We start from the raw sequence: 13,804 nt of genomic DNA on the forward strand, positions 1-13,804 counted from the left end.
CATGGCACACCCTACTGTTAAGAAGATGAGTGTGGACTTGAAACCACTCTCTTTTGGAAGGGGATGAAGAAGGACATTGTAAACTTTGTGGTGAGATGTTTGGAGTGTCAACGAGTAAAAGATGAAAATAAACATCCAACATGGTTATTGCAACCCCATGAGATACCATAGTCTAAATGGGAAGTTATATCAATGGATTTTCATCATGGGACTACCAATGACCATAAGAAGACATGATGTCATATTTATAGTGGTTTACATGTTGACCAAGAGCACCCATTTTATATTAGTTAAGACTACATGTAAGGCACTCGAGACAGCTATATTTTTTATTTTTAAGATTATGATATTACATGGAGTGCTAAGGAATATAATATTAGATAGGGAGTAGTGTTTACAGGAAAATTTTAGACCAATTTCCAAGAAGCCATAGGAACCCAGTTGAATTTTAGCACCAATTATCACCTTGAGACAAATGGTCAAACAAAAACGACTAATCAAATCCTTGAGGACATGCTACGAATGTGTGTAATGGATCAACATAAATGATGGGAGCATTTTTTACCACTGGTTGAATTTTATTACAACACCAATTATCAGAGTTCCATCAAGAAGTTCCCATTTGAGTTATTGTATGGGAGGCCTTGCAGAATGCCTCTGAGTTAGGATCAACCAGAGGATCGAATATTAATATGAACATAAGTAATACGATCATAATTAAGGGGAGGATTAAAGAAACACAAGATTGACACAAGAGCTAAGATGATGCTCATAAGATGGATCAAAGTTATAAAGTGGGATATTGGGTGTTTTTGAGAGTAAGACCCCAAAGAAGCTCCATAAGGTTTGGGAAGGGAGAAAAATTATATTCACGGTTTGTGGTACCTTTTGAAATCATAGAAAGGAAAGGGTCAATGGAACATAGGCTTGCTTTACCTACATATGTAACACGTATGCATGATATGTTCCATATGTATGTATTACATCATTATATTTTAGATCCTTCATATGTTATTGAATTGGGTCATTGGAAGGTCTCAGACGAGGGAACAATGATGGCCAAACCAGTTCACATACTAGACTAGCAAACTCTACAATATATAAGATGATTGGTGGACCAAGTCAAGGTACAGTGGGACAATTATAGTCCCAGTTCCACCACTTGGGAGGACGCCAAGAAGATGCGTCGCCATTTTCCTTTTATGTTCCGAGGACTTCAGAACAAAGTCTATTATTAAGAGGGTGTGTATGTAGTGCCTTGCTTTGGTTAACTGACCCTGATATGACATTAGCCTTGATATAGCCTTAGGGATCATACATTATTCTTTAAGGATCGTAGGTTGAGGATCTAGATATTTGAATTTTACTATTTGTGGATGTGATAATTATTTTTCAAGGTTGATGTTATGATGATAATAAATGTGATGGATGTGTTTCATGACTATGTCTAAAAATGTGATGGATTCGTTATGTTGTTTGCTTACATTAGTTCTTTCTCATGGTTAACAAAGATGTTGATGGTTATGTCATGGTGACGATTTAGGATACACAAGTATATTAGTGACTAACATTGTGTACAAATACTACTGATGATTATTAAGTGTAGCAGTAGACCATCTAGATGCACTTGCATATGATGAGTCAACGACCTCTAGTTTGATTTGAATTTCATATTATTGTCTCAAAAAATTTAAAGCTCAATCTAAATTTCTACTATGAATTCTAATGACATGCTAGTTGGTTACACACAGATGTTAGTTTCTTAGCCGAACGAGACACATATGGGTGATGGGGTTGTACAAAGAGATGGAATTTCATGGGAGGGGTGGGACATTGTCCCTAATTCCACCCGCTAGCACTCCTACCATGACTTGGGATGAAAGGTAATGGGGTACCTTCGCCTTGAAAATCACAATGCTATGGGGGAAGACCCTGATTGGGTCGCTCATGAGGATTTTACTGGAGGGTGCGCATCAAGGCATATTCCTTGATCCCCAACACCATTAGCCTCAATATAGAGGGCAGAATAGGAGAGCATAATGCTCTCTGTCGTTGCACCTAGTTTTCCCCCTAATAGTCATTAGATGCTTGAAGGGAAAACAATGTGGCACTCTTGAAACTTCAAAAGGGAAGTTTTTGAAGGGAACGACTGACTTCGCACCCTTGGCATAGAAAAGAAACTGATTTTTGTGGCACCCTTGGAACTTCAAAGGGGATTTATTGAAGGGCATTACCTACTTGGCACCCTTGGCATCAAGAAGAAACTGTTAAAATATAATTAAGATATGGTGAAGTAAGGAAGTTTTAGAACCAGGTTAACTAAATCAAGGTTAAACCTTGGGGGTAAAGAGTGAATATGAAGAAATGAAAAGAGAGAACTGTACCCTTCCCATGTTTGGAAAATATTAGGCAGATAATGTGCATATAAACTAACTCCAATACATGTAAGGTTTTAATAAGCAAAGTGGGGAAAGGGACATATAATTAGTTAGAAACATTAATCCTATAATAGTTTAATCTCATTAAGAAAAGAGGGTGGTAAATGAAAATGGAGACTAATAAATTAAATTAGAGAAATTTAGTTTCATGAGAGAACCTCCATGTGGCAAGAGCCAACACAAGGATCTCCATCTAAGAGTCGATTTGAGTTAATCTAGGGTGTAGTTGGGGGATCAAATCTGAGACCTACCAGTTGACTATAGTAATGAAATAAAATAAGGAGCATAAATGGGGGATAAAGAGAAAACCAGGAGAGGGAGTCATGTTGGGGTGAGGAAAAATATTATTTTTGAATAAAAATTTAAGTAAATAATTTAGGAGAGCCTTGGTGAGAGGCTGACACAGAGGTGGGTGAATAATCAAAATTTTAGATTAATAAAAATAATTGTTTTGCATTAATTGCCAATTGTCACCTACGAATCCTCCTATAAAAGAAGGCACAAATTACATAATGCTATTATGAGTGAATATGAAGCCTACAATGAGTTTAGTGAAGTTGAGGTTATTAGAGAGGGAACTCTTAAGCTAGGAGTACTCTACTCCATCGACTAGTATTATTCCTATATTTTAAAACCCAATTTTAGCTTAGGGGTCAGTGGGGAAGAAGAGTACCCAAGGAGTAAGTTGGGATGTTAACCATTGAGTCAATGATGTTTGGTCAAGGCCCAACATCCTTCACACTTATACATGAATAACAACAAGGGAGCGTAAGAAGCAACAAATTCGAGATCAAATCTCCATCCTTGGTGAATGATACCTTGAGTTTCTATAAATTTCTATTACATGTTTATCGTTGTACATTATTATCAAAATGTAAAAGTGAAGGATATGTCGTTTAGTGTAATTTTAGAACTATGGATGAATGATTCTAAAGGAAATATTTATATTGCATCATTACTTGTGTTATAGTAAATTAATGACGTGAGTATGATTTCCTGCATACAATAACTTGTTTGTTACTATCTCGCATTTAGTTTACAATTAAAAAAAACAATATATATGTGTAATGGCATCATAGGGAAGGACTCTACACTCTCAGTGTTTTATTGATCTCCCAAGATTCTGCTTGAGGTGCAAGAGCATCTTAAGCCTCTAATATTCTCTTTGCTATCTCTACCTCTGTCTTTGGCTCAACCTACATTTCTGTTTTTTCTCCTTCCTTTTCCTCTGACCTTTCGTCAATGGATTCCTTTGTCTTTACTTCTCTTTCTGCCCTTTTTCATGCGCCTTCTAACTCTATTTAGGTCTCTGTTTGGGCCTCTGCTACTACTGGAGCTAGGGTTTCTTATGGTAGTAGGGCATCTTATAGCAGATGGAAAATGTATAATATTCCTTCTTAAGGACATGAGAGTATGTTCAACCAACTATTTTATGTATTTCGTCACCATTTATCAGACTATAGTTCTTCTAAAAAAAGAAAACAACCATACCACTCATTGTTGCACTGTGTAAATTTAAACTGTAAAATGTAGGGAATTTCCTTTGAGATAATTTTGAATATGTTTGTCAAATGTATATGGAAAAAACTTGTGACTTACATTTCATTTGAATATCCCCTTGCCTTTCAAGTCATTCGAGGATTTTGTGGCTGTTTGGGGCAAAATTTCGACTTCTTGTAACAATCTGTCCGTTTCCTGTAGCAACACTTGTAGGTTCCTATAGGAGTCTGCCTATTTCCTATATCAACGCTTGTAGGTTCCTGTAGTATCTACGCAAAGGGATGGTAGGTCCACCATTTTTTTTAATATAAACGATACTGCATGCAAAACAAGCTTGGAGTGCTTTGAGTTAAGTGAGTTGGTCCCCACTTACCCCCTTGTACTCCTTGTTATTTATCATGAGTAAATGATAACAACCTAGTTTCTTGAGTCTTTTCCACTTTTATGTTTTTCATTTCCCACATGTGTGGGTGTCCTTTGGAGAAAAATTAAGTTCACTACTAGATATGGCTAAGGCTTCTCTAACTAAATCTAGCTCTAAAAAACCTTTCCTTCTCGCACTTTGTTTTCTCAAGCTAGAATAGGTTCAAAGGGTGAGGTTAGAGAGGTGCATATCTGTGCCTTACCCTGATTTCTATTTGTAGGTGACATGGATGTTGTTGCTGTATACTTTGAGGTTGCTTTTGATGATTTTGCTAGAGTTATTAGAGATTTAAATATTGCTTGTTGCTGCCTTTGAATATTTTTTTGGTGATGTTGCTTTTGGTTGCCTTTGATGATTATACTGAAGGTATTTTAGTGTTGTTACTAGTACTTCTAGAGATCTTTTGGAATCTTTTCAGTGTTGTTATTGTTTCTCTAGATGAATCTGGTTCAAGTGGCTAAAATGTTGTTGTTGTAGGTGGCTGGAGTGCTATTACTATCGGTGGCTGAAGCGTTGTTGATGTAGGTGGATATGAGATATTGTAGCAGCCTATGGGAGGTCCTATAGCTTCTCAGGGCCAATTTTATTGTCCCCTGGATATGGTGGAGTTTGTGGCTCTTTTTACACATAATGTATTCTCGGGCCTCTAACGCTTCTTAAGGTTTTTACAAGACTTTTTGTTTCCTATAGTAGTCACATAAGCTCCTCAAAATCATGATTTTTTCTTACTGGAGCCTCCAAAAAATTTTGATAATTCAAAGAGAATCTATTAGTGCTGATGGAGAGGTATTTTTCACTTGTGACTGATGGGAAAGAGTGGAAATGTTGGACTGTTGTGAATGAACAATGACACAGTGAAGGGAAAAATGGAAGGTGGTAGGTGCCGATGGAATGTACGGATGTTAGGGGACCCCTAGGTACCTTCTTCTTGCTTGCAAGTGAAGAAAATATTTGATATATGTATTTTTTCCAAATTTGGGCTACAAAATGTGTCCACTTCTTATAGCAAACTTATTTAGCCGATATCTCTCAAACGATAGATTATATTCACCTGAATTATTTTGAGCATGTTACCATCGCCCTTATGCATCTTTCCATAAGAAATCTCATTCAATGGATGCACAAATCTCAAGAAAAATAAGAAATGTATGTAGGTGATGAAAACCAATGGATGCATGAATCTCGAGAAAAGTGAGAAATGGATGTAGGTGATGATGACCAATTTCGTAAAAAATATGCATTGGAATTTCCTGAAAATTTTTGAGCATGTTACCATCACCCTTATGCATCTCACCATAAAGATATTAGCCAATGGATGCACTAATATCGAGAAAAACAAGAAATGGATGTAGGTGATGATGACCAATTTATTGAAAAATATACATTGGAATCTCTCGAATTTTTTTGAGCATGTTACCATCACCCTTATGCATCTTCCCATAAAAAACTCAGCCAAAGGATGCAAAATTTGCAAGATATGGTCAAAATAATTTTCTGCCCTTTTTTATTAATTTTTTGACTTTCCTGTAACATTGCAGAGGCTTCTTGTAGCAACTCAGGACATCGAATAAAACAAATGGAAAGGTCTTGGGAAAGATGGGTGAAGGTTGTGGTGGTTAGGAAATGGATGAGAGTGATGTAGGGAAGATTTCTTATTCCCATGAAGATGAATGCTTTGGAATTGGAGCCAGATGTGCAGGATGGCCTGCATATTCTGTTTTATTGATTTTTTTCCTGTAACCTACACAATCATCAGGGTAAGCATAACACTTTTTTTTTAATCAAATTTTTTCCCTTGAGGCCTACTAGTTGCCTCATAGAGGTTTTCAGCTAGTAGGACTGCCTTGGGTTCCTTAAAGGAAGTTTTCACCTAGGGATTTTTATTGCTCTATTTTTTCTCCTTTTCAGGATCACAAGCTACCTCATAGATATTTTCAACTAATGAGTTTTCCTCACACTCCTCAAAGGAGGTCTTCACTTGAGGGTTTTTCTCCTTTTTCTTTTTTCTTTTTTCTATCCAACTCTACTTGAAAAAGAAAATCTCTTTCAAGTATAGGAATACTTCCAATGGATCCATCTACATAATAGGATGACATAAAAGATATTTTGTAGGTTTGAAAGATATGCTTTGATATATACTAGAATATGAAAGACCTATTGCTTTGATTGTGATGATGTCAATAACTATTGAGGAAACTTGTGGTGCTCTAGATTAATGATTGTATGGAACCAAAGTTCAATATATCTTTGATGCCCTTGGTCCATTTTCTCATCTGAATCATTATATAGGTCTTCTTCTGCCATGCCATTCAAATATTTTGCTATTTATTGATTGTCCTCTTGAACACATAAAGGATCTGATAATAGGCGTAGTAGAAATTCCTCAATCTTAGGTCCAATGCTTGTTCTCCATCAAATGTGGTCCATGATTCTTTAGTCTCATTTATATTTTCTTCTTTTGGATGTTGTTATTCAATGACAACAAGAGAATCTATTTTTTGCCAATACTTTTCCTGATGTAGGATGAATATTACTTAGATTAAGAGAAGATGTTTGGAGATTTTTTACCTCAACATTATGAGTGGGTTGAGTTACTTTATTGTTTGGGTTTGGAAATGGTTGCACAAAGAGTTGAGTGGGAATGGATATTTGATATGATTGTGGTTAAGGTTGTGGTTGTGGTGTAGGTGGATGGTATTGAGGTTGGAGTTAAGCATGTTGAGTATATTGAGGAAAATATGGGTAATATTGTGGATTTATTCCATAAGATCCTTGCCAACCCTGTTTCCAAGATTGATTTCGAGTATGGGGTGGCCAAAGTTGCCAAGACACTGGGGTATTCTAATTATTTTAGGACCGTTGAGTATACGCTTCAAATTTTTGCGAAGGATATTGCACCATACGTATTTGACGAGGCTGCCAAAGTCTCCTTTGAGCCACATGTTTAGGTGTTTGATTTGCTCCACTATCTTCTTGGTAAACTACTCTCAATCTCGGTAATGATGGACAATCTCTTGTAGCGTGTGATTATACATAAATGACACAAATTTCAACATTATCTTTTTGCTTATTTTGCATTCTTAACATATCTATTTGTTTACTTAGATTACTAAGAATGTATGTTCTAAATTTATTTAGAAAATTACCAAGTTCAAATTGACTTACTGATCTTGATGTTGGTTTACTTACTCTTGCCCTTCCTCTTGATATGTGCTTACATATTTCACAAATTTCTTCAAATGATAATTGAGATACATCCCCTTTACCCATTAGGTTAAGGAGATCATTCTACTTATCTCTTATTGTTATAAGTAAGAGGGTTTTTAGTGTGTCAAATCCTAAATTATGAAAAATTTCCCTCTTAACATTATACAAAAATTTTTCTACAAGATTCCTAAGGTACTAATCTTCTTTTTGGTTCATTTTAATGTTTTCTCTTTAAGATCATGATGTATACAATAGTATTTATATTTTTACAGAAATATCCTTTGCATATCATCCCATGATCTTATTTAATTAGTCCCTAAACTCATGAACCATTTAAGGCTCTATCATTAATTGTTGCTTGAAATTATATCAATTTTTGAGTGCTTAATAACTAACCATAAGATCTACAAATTATTAAAAATTCAAAAATAAAGGTTTCTGAGTCTTAAGATCTCATACCATGGAATTGGGGAAGTAAAGATGGAGCGAATTTCTTCATATGAACATTTGTATCAATATTCTGAATGAGAAATCCAAAAGGATCTTCCTCATTTTCATCATCTCCATCCATTTCTTCTACCTCCTCTACCACCTTTTCCACTTCTACCTACAAAAGTGAATGGTGATGTGATTCTTAATACACCATGTGATCAAGTGGGGGGTTGTGTTATTGAAGAAATAATTTTCTATTTTCGTAATTTTTTTGAATGAGAATGCAATGCATTTTTTGTTTTTGAAATAAATAATGCCTAATGTATATTTTTTTGTTTTTGTAGAAAATAAAAGAAGTGATTCAACTAGAGAAGAAAACAATGCATGCTTTGATACCTCCCTGGAAACGGTTCCAAAAAGTGATGACCCTCAGTATTACAACAAGAATGTTGAAACTCCTAAGGGTCTTGACTTTAAATATCAACCCGAAGTTCGTACAAACTGAAGAGGTGTCGACACTATATGTATAACATGAAATTCATCCTTCTTTGGTTGATCTGATGAAACTTAAGAGAATAAAAAATGTACAAAGACCACTTTTGCTCTCTAGTCTATAGGAAATGCTCAGTAAAACAAGGAACAAAAAATAGACCTACTATAGTTTGCATGAAAGTAAACAACATAAACTAACCCTAATCTATTTGCAGAAATGTAAATGACCTGAAATAAACCTACTCTATTTGCAAAAGAGTAAATGATAGAAAGAAAACCTACTTTCTTTTGTAGGATACTAAATGACATGAAATAAACCTATGCTAACTGCAAGAAAGGAAAGCAAATAATTTCAAGAATTTTGGAGCAAAATTAAGCCTATTCTATGATGCATGATAAATCAACTTACAACTAAAAGAAGTTATTCAAACACTAAACCCTAATTACAAAAAGAAAGTAGTTTTTGCTACAACTGCTAGGGTAAAGTTTCTAAGGGGTGTTTGAACTTATGAAATCCATATCTAGGGTTAATCTGGATCTCTTCAGCTATCATAATTAACCAAGATCTTTTACTTCTGTGATGTTAGCATAATTTCATATGAAAGAGTATGAAAAACCACATGTGCATGTTTTAAATAAGATAAAACATAACCACAACAATCAAATCAAAGGAAACACACACATTGATAATAGAGTTCTCCCAGTGTGGGTTACGTATTTGGGCCCAGTGTCAAGAGTGGGGAGGCCGCCTCATTAAAAACTACAAGATGATGATGATGTACATGGTATATTATTTGTCATTACAAGGATAAATTCCCTCAACCTGAGTGGTATGTCTCTCCACGAGATGTTCTCCTATAGTAACTCTCAATCAAATGGGCCTTCCTTCAACATGATAAGCTAATAAATTCTCACATGACATGGCATACAATCATCCTTAAACATAATGGTAACGAGGATCTCAACAACAAAATCATAATCTCAGCAAATCAAAAGAAATACATGTCATCACTACAACATATACCTCCACTTCTAGGGATGTCCTGAAAATGTGCTGCTTTGTTGACAAAATGGACTGCACCGTTGAATTCATGGCACGAAATTGTGTTAAACGACTATAAAATTGACCGCTTTCGACATTGTCAAAATCAGGGCCCTCAGGAATCTCAAAGATTTCCCCAAAGATTTCTTCCTGGAGATGGGTGAAAAATCCACTGCTCAAATGAAAATTCTGAGCACACCACTGTGCTCCTTTTGAAATTCGGAGAAAAATGACTATAAACTCGACATCATTTCGCCTCTATCAAAAATAAGCCTCCAAGGGAATATTTTAGATTCCTCAAGATTTTGCAAAGATTCCTCACTACTGGCTGCCTGAAATTATGCTGCTCAGATGAGGAAACTGATCACGCCATTAGACTCTTGGAGAAATTTTGGTTCGTTGGAGTATAAAGTTGACATGATTATATCATTGTGAAAAATCACCCTCAGGGAATCTTTTAGATTCCTTAAGCATCAAGAATATTCCTGCAAGATTCTATCTCAAAGAATATGCCACGCATGTTATCCTCCTCACCCATTGTGGCAAGGTTCTGCCTCAACCCTTGTGCTCGACCTTTGCTCCTCTGTTCTTTGTTCTGTTTTGCGCATGAAAGAAAAGGTGGTTTATATAAGTTTTGTGCGACAAATTCTCCAATGGGCCACTTGGGATTTCTTAGTTGGCATAATACATTAAAGGCGTTGGCAGTTGGGGAGGTCCTGGGGTCAAACCCACGAGACCCCCATTTTGGTATGGCGTGTCGTTTGAATTGTATTGACAACATTCGTTTTTGGGAGGCACATTGTTACATAACCATCAGCGGTTAAGGTTGGAGGTTGGCATATAGTGTTTTGTAGTGGGTATGGGTCTGCTCGAGTGGCGGGCCGACCAGTTGGGCGGGCGGGTTCAAAACCCGCCGAACCCAGTTTAATACGGAGCATTTATGTTTGGTGGCGGGTCTATCGATGGCATCCCGCTCCAATATAACATATTATATGCAATGCATTGGTGTGAGGTGGCGAGGGTCATGGCCCGCCACCCCTTTTAATATATATATATATATTTTTTTGTAAACAAAGCATTTAAAATTTTTCTGTCGATTTTTAAGGTTCATTGGAAAAATTAATGAGGCGACAAATTCACAGGAATATTAAAAATTGTTGCCTCATTTGTGGTTGCCATTGGGCCTAGTTTGACCAGAACTTTGACGCAAATATCTTCAGTATACGAACTTAGATTTGAGTACTGTTCACGTTGTTGCAATCAGGACGATGAGCACTACGATCTGGTCCTAGTTTTACTTCCATCCGATGTTTGATTTTTGAGCTATTCTGAGCCACTTCTGAATTCTGAGAGTTTCTGGAGCCACTTGGATTAGGGTCTGATGTGCATTGTAAAGTGCTAAGGAATGATAAACAAGATTTGAATGCAAATCCATGAGTGTTTTGGTGCAATATATGTACTACTACAGGATGCCCATAATTTGCTACATGAAATATCTAAGAGAAATTTTATGCGTTCTATATACGATCTGAGGGGTGAAGGAGGTGAAGTAGGATTATGGAAGGGTAAATAAATATTTTGCAAGCTTAGATACCTCAAATGGACCGATTTAAGCAATAAAAATGCAATTTTGGTCTATCTTGTAGCTCTGCAAAATGAGAATTTATTTACTAACAGATTGCAAAAATATGTGAACAACAATTGGATAACAACAATGTAAACATTCTAGTGCATTATAAAGGACACTAAATTTCATAAAAAGGAATGTGGATAAATTCACTAAGACAATACGCATAAAAAAGAAAAAAATAAAAAATAAAAAAAGAAAAAAAAACAACAACAACTATTTTACCAAACTACAGAAAACACTAGGTGAACTAATGCATGGAAAATAAATGTACAAAGTAGGGGCCTAAGAACTTGGGTTTGTCCCCAACCCAAGGAGATTCAGGTCCTCAAAGAAAAAATAGTCTGGAAACCAAAGAGTGCTTCTGATTAATCAAGAAATGAGCTCATACATGAAATATTACATAATTGGAACGTTATGCAAAAGCCTTCACTAACTACTATTGGCACTAACCTCTAACAGTTCTCCCCCTAATTGGCTACTCAAGAATCTTATATATACAAAAATAGTTAAGGGGAAACCTCCTTGAAGAGAGGATTGCTTCCCTCCAAAAATCCTATAAAATAGGATCTGGTTCCCTATGACCTCGCAGCTACAGGGGAGAGTAATAACTACTTTAATCCGATTCAGTTTTGGTCATCTTGCAGCAGGGATCATGTCCCTTATTTTTATCTATAATGTATTTCCCATGATCCACACCAAATATTCTCAATATCCTACAAAATAAATGCATTAGGCACACAAGATATGACAATCATCTCTAACCTTCCTCGTAACATGTTAAAGCTACAAAATACATTATTAAGTGCAAAAGGAAAGATTAAATGTGCCTAGGAAAGGTTAGATGTGCCTTAATTTTTGTCTAAATTGGAGGCCCATGATACTTCTTACCAAGATTATTCTCCTAAGGCTATGGTGTTGTGGGTTCAAAAAAATGGGAACCACTAGTAAAGGGCAATACCTCTTTTTAGCTTTGCAGACACAACTATTTCACTTTTATTTTTATGAACAAGTAGGATTGAGACCGCATTTTCCAAAGTGGATCATATATTCAGGGATCTCAAAGTATGCATTTGAATGGTTGAACCCTTTAATTTAATCCAAAAAATGATATCCCCTCGGCTCTAACGGTTTGGGTTCATCTTCCTCATCTCCCTCTCCACTTCTTGAATGACCAAAGTTTGAAATATATTGGAAATGCATTGGGTAAATATACATATTATACAATCCCAAGGATCCAATATTCTCTTGTGCTCATGTTTTTGTAGAAGTAGACCTATAAGAAAGGTGATTACTAGAAATCCAACTAATCCTAGGAGAATGGAAGCATATCTATAAGGTAGACAATGAACAAATATTGTTTAAATGTTCGTACTACCATGAATACAAACATTCTGCAAGATCATGCCTTGAAATACCACCTCCCCCAGAGAAGGAGGCACCAAAAATTGTGAAACAATGGGAAACAATGAAGAGGAGAAGATGTAATAATCATTAGCAAAACCCAACCCCACCTCCCCCTTCAATCCAAGAAAAAATTCCCCAGTTAAATTCAACAGTATGAATCCCTTGGAGCTCAGCTGAATCTGCAAGATCATCCTTCTATAGTAAAGGAACATGAGGAATCTAATGAAGTGAGAGGAAAATATAGGGATACATCTAAGAAAAAAAATCAAGGAGAAAATGAACCTATGTTGATCCAAACCCACAACAACTTTGAATTTCTGGAAAATATAGAAACACCTCAAACTCCCTCAAATCCAAACAAATCAGGATCCAAAGTTGGAGATCCTCCTTCTTACACTACATTTGTATCGAACTCCTCCTCTCCATCCCATGGTTTATAATCCTCCCTAATCCCTCCTTCAAGTGAAAATTTGAAGAGCCCTCGATTAATCTTAGATTCGGTGGAAGATTCAGTGACAAGCCAACTTAAGTGTAGAGGATGTCCATCGAATATAGGTTCGAGGGAAAAATACTTAGGAAATAAAAGGACACGAGGAAGAAAAGTGTACTAGAAATACATGGATACAAAACTATATCAAAGACTTAGAGAAGTCGAACCCCCTCATTGGGGGATATTTTCAAACCCAATCCAAATGATGAAAATCATATGCTATAATGGTAGGCGATTAGGCTATGAATCAAAGAGGAAATATTTAAAGTAAGGCAATGGGATGCCTTGGATGAGAAAATTATTTCTGTGCAAGGAAGCCTTACCAATAGATGGATCACCTGAGGGACTGAGGAATTAGAGAAGGGGATGCCTAAACTTAGAAGGTGAGTGACTGCATGAAAGAGGAAAACAGTTCACTCGAGGGACTGAGGAAGAAAAGAATGGGATGTTGGTACTTGGAAAGTGAATTGATTTTCAAAAAATCACGGGCATACTCATTAGGATCAAAGATGAATTCGGTGTGTCCTAGGAAGTAATGAACTAAATTTGTTCGTTGAATGAGCACTGATCACAGTGGACGACATATATGGGCATTGGAGTTGGATAGTGCTTCGGAAATCAAGTAATCAAGTAGGATGAGGTGTATTGAAAGAATTGTGAACTAGATGAAGTCACTTGAGAAAATGGTGGATTGAATGGGGGTATATTACCCATTTTTGTACATTATGTAGATGAATGTAAAAGC

Source organism: Pinus tabuliformis, chromosome 1_1, assembly GCF_031772625.1.
Source record: "Pinus tabuliformis cultivar Carrire ecotype Pingquan chromosome 1_1, CPIR1, whole genome shotgun sequence".
NCBI lineage: Eukaryota > Viridiplantae > Streptophyta > Pinopsida > Pinales > Pinaceae > Pinus > Pinus tabuliformis.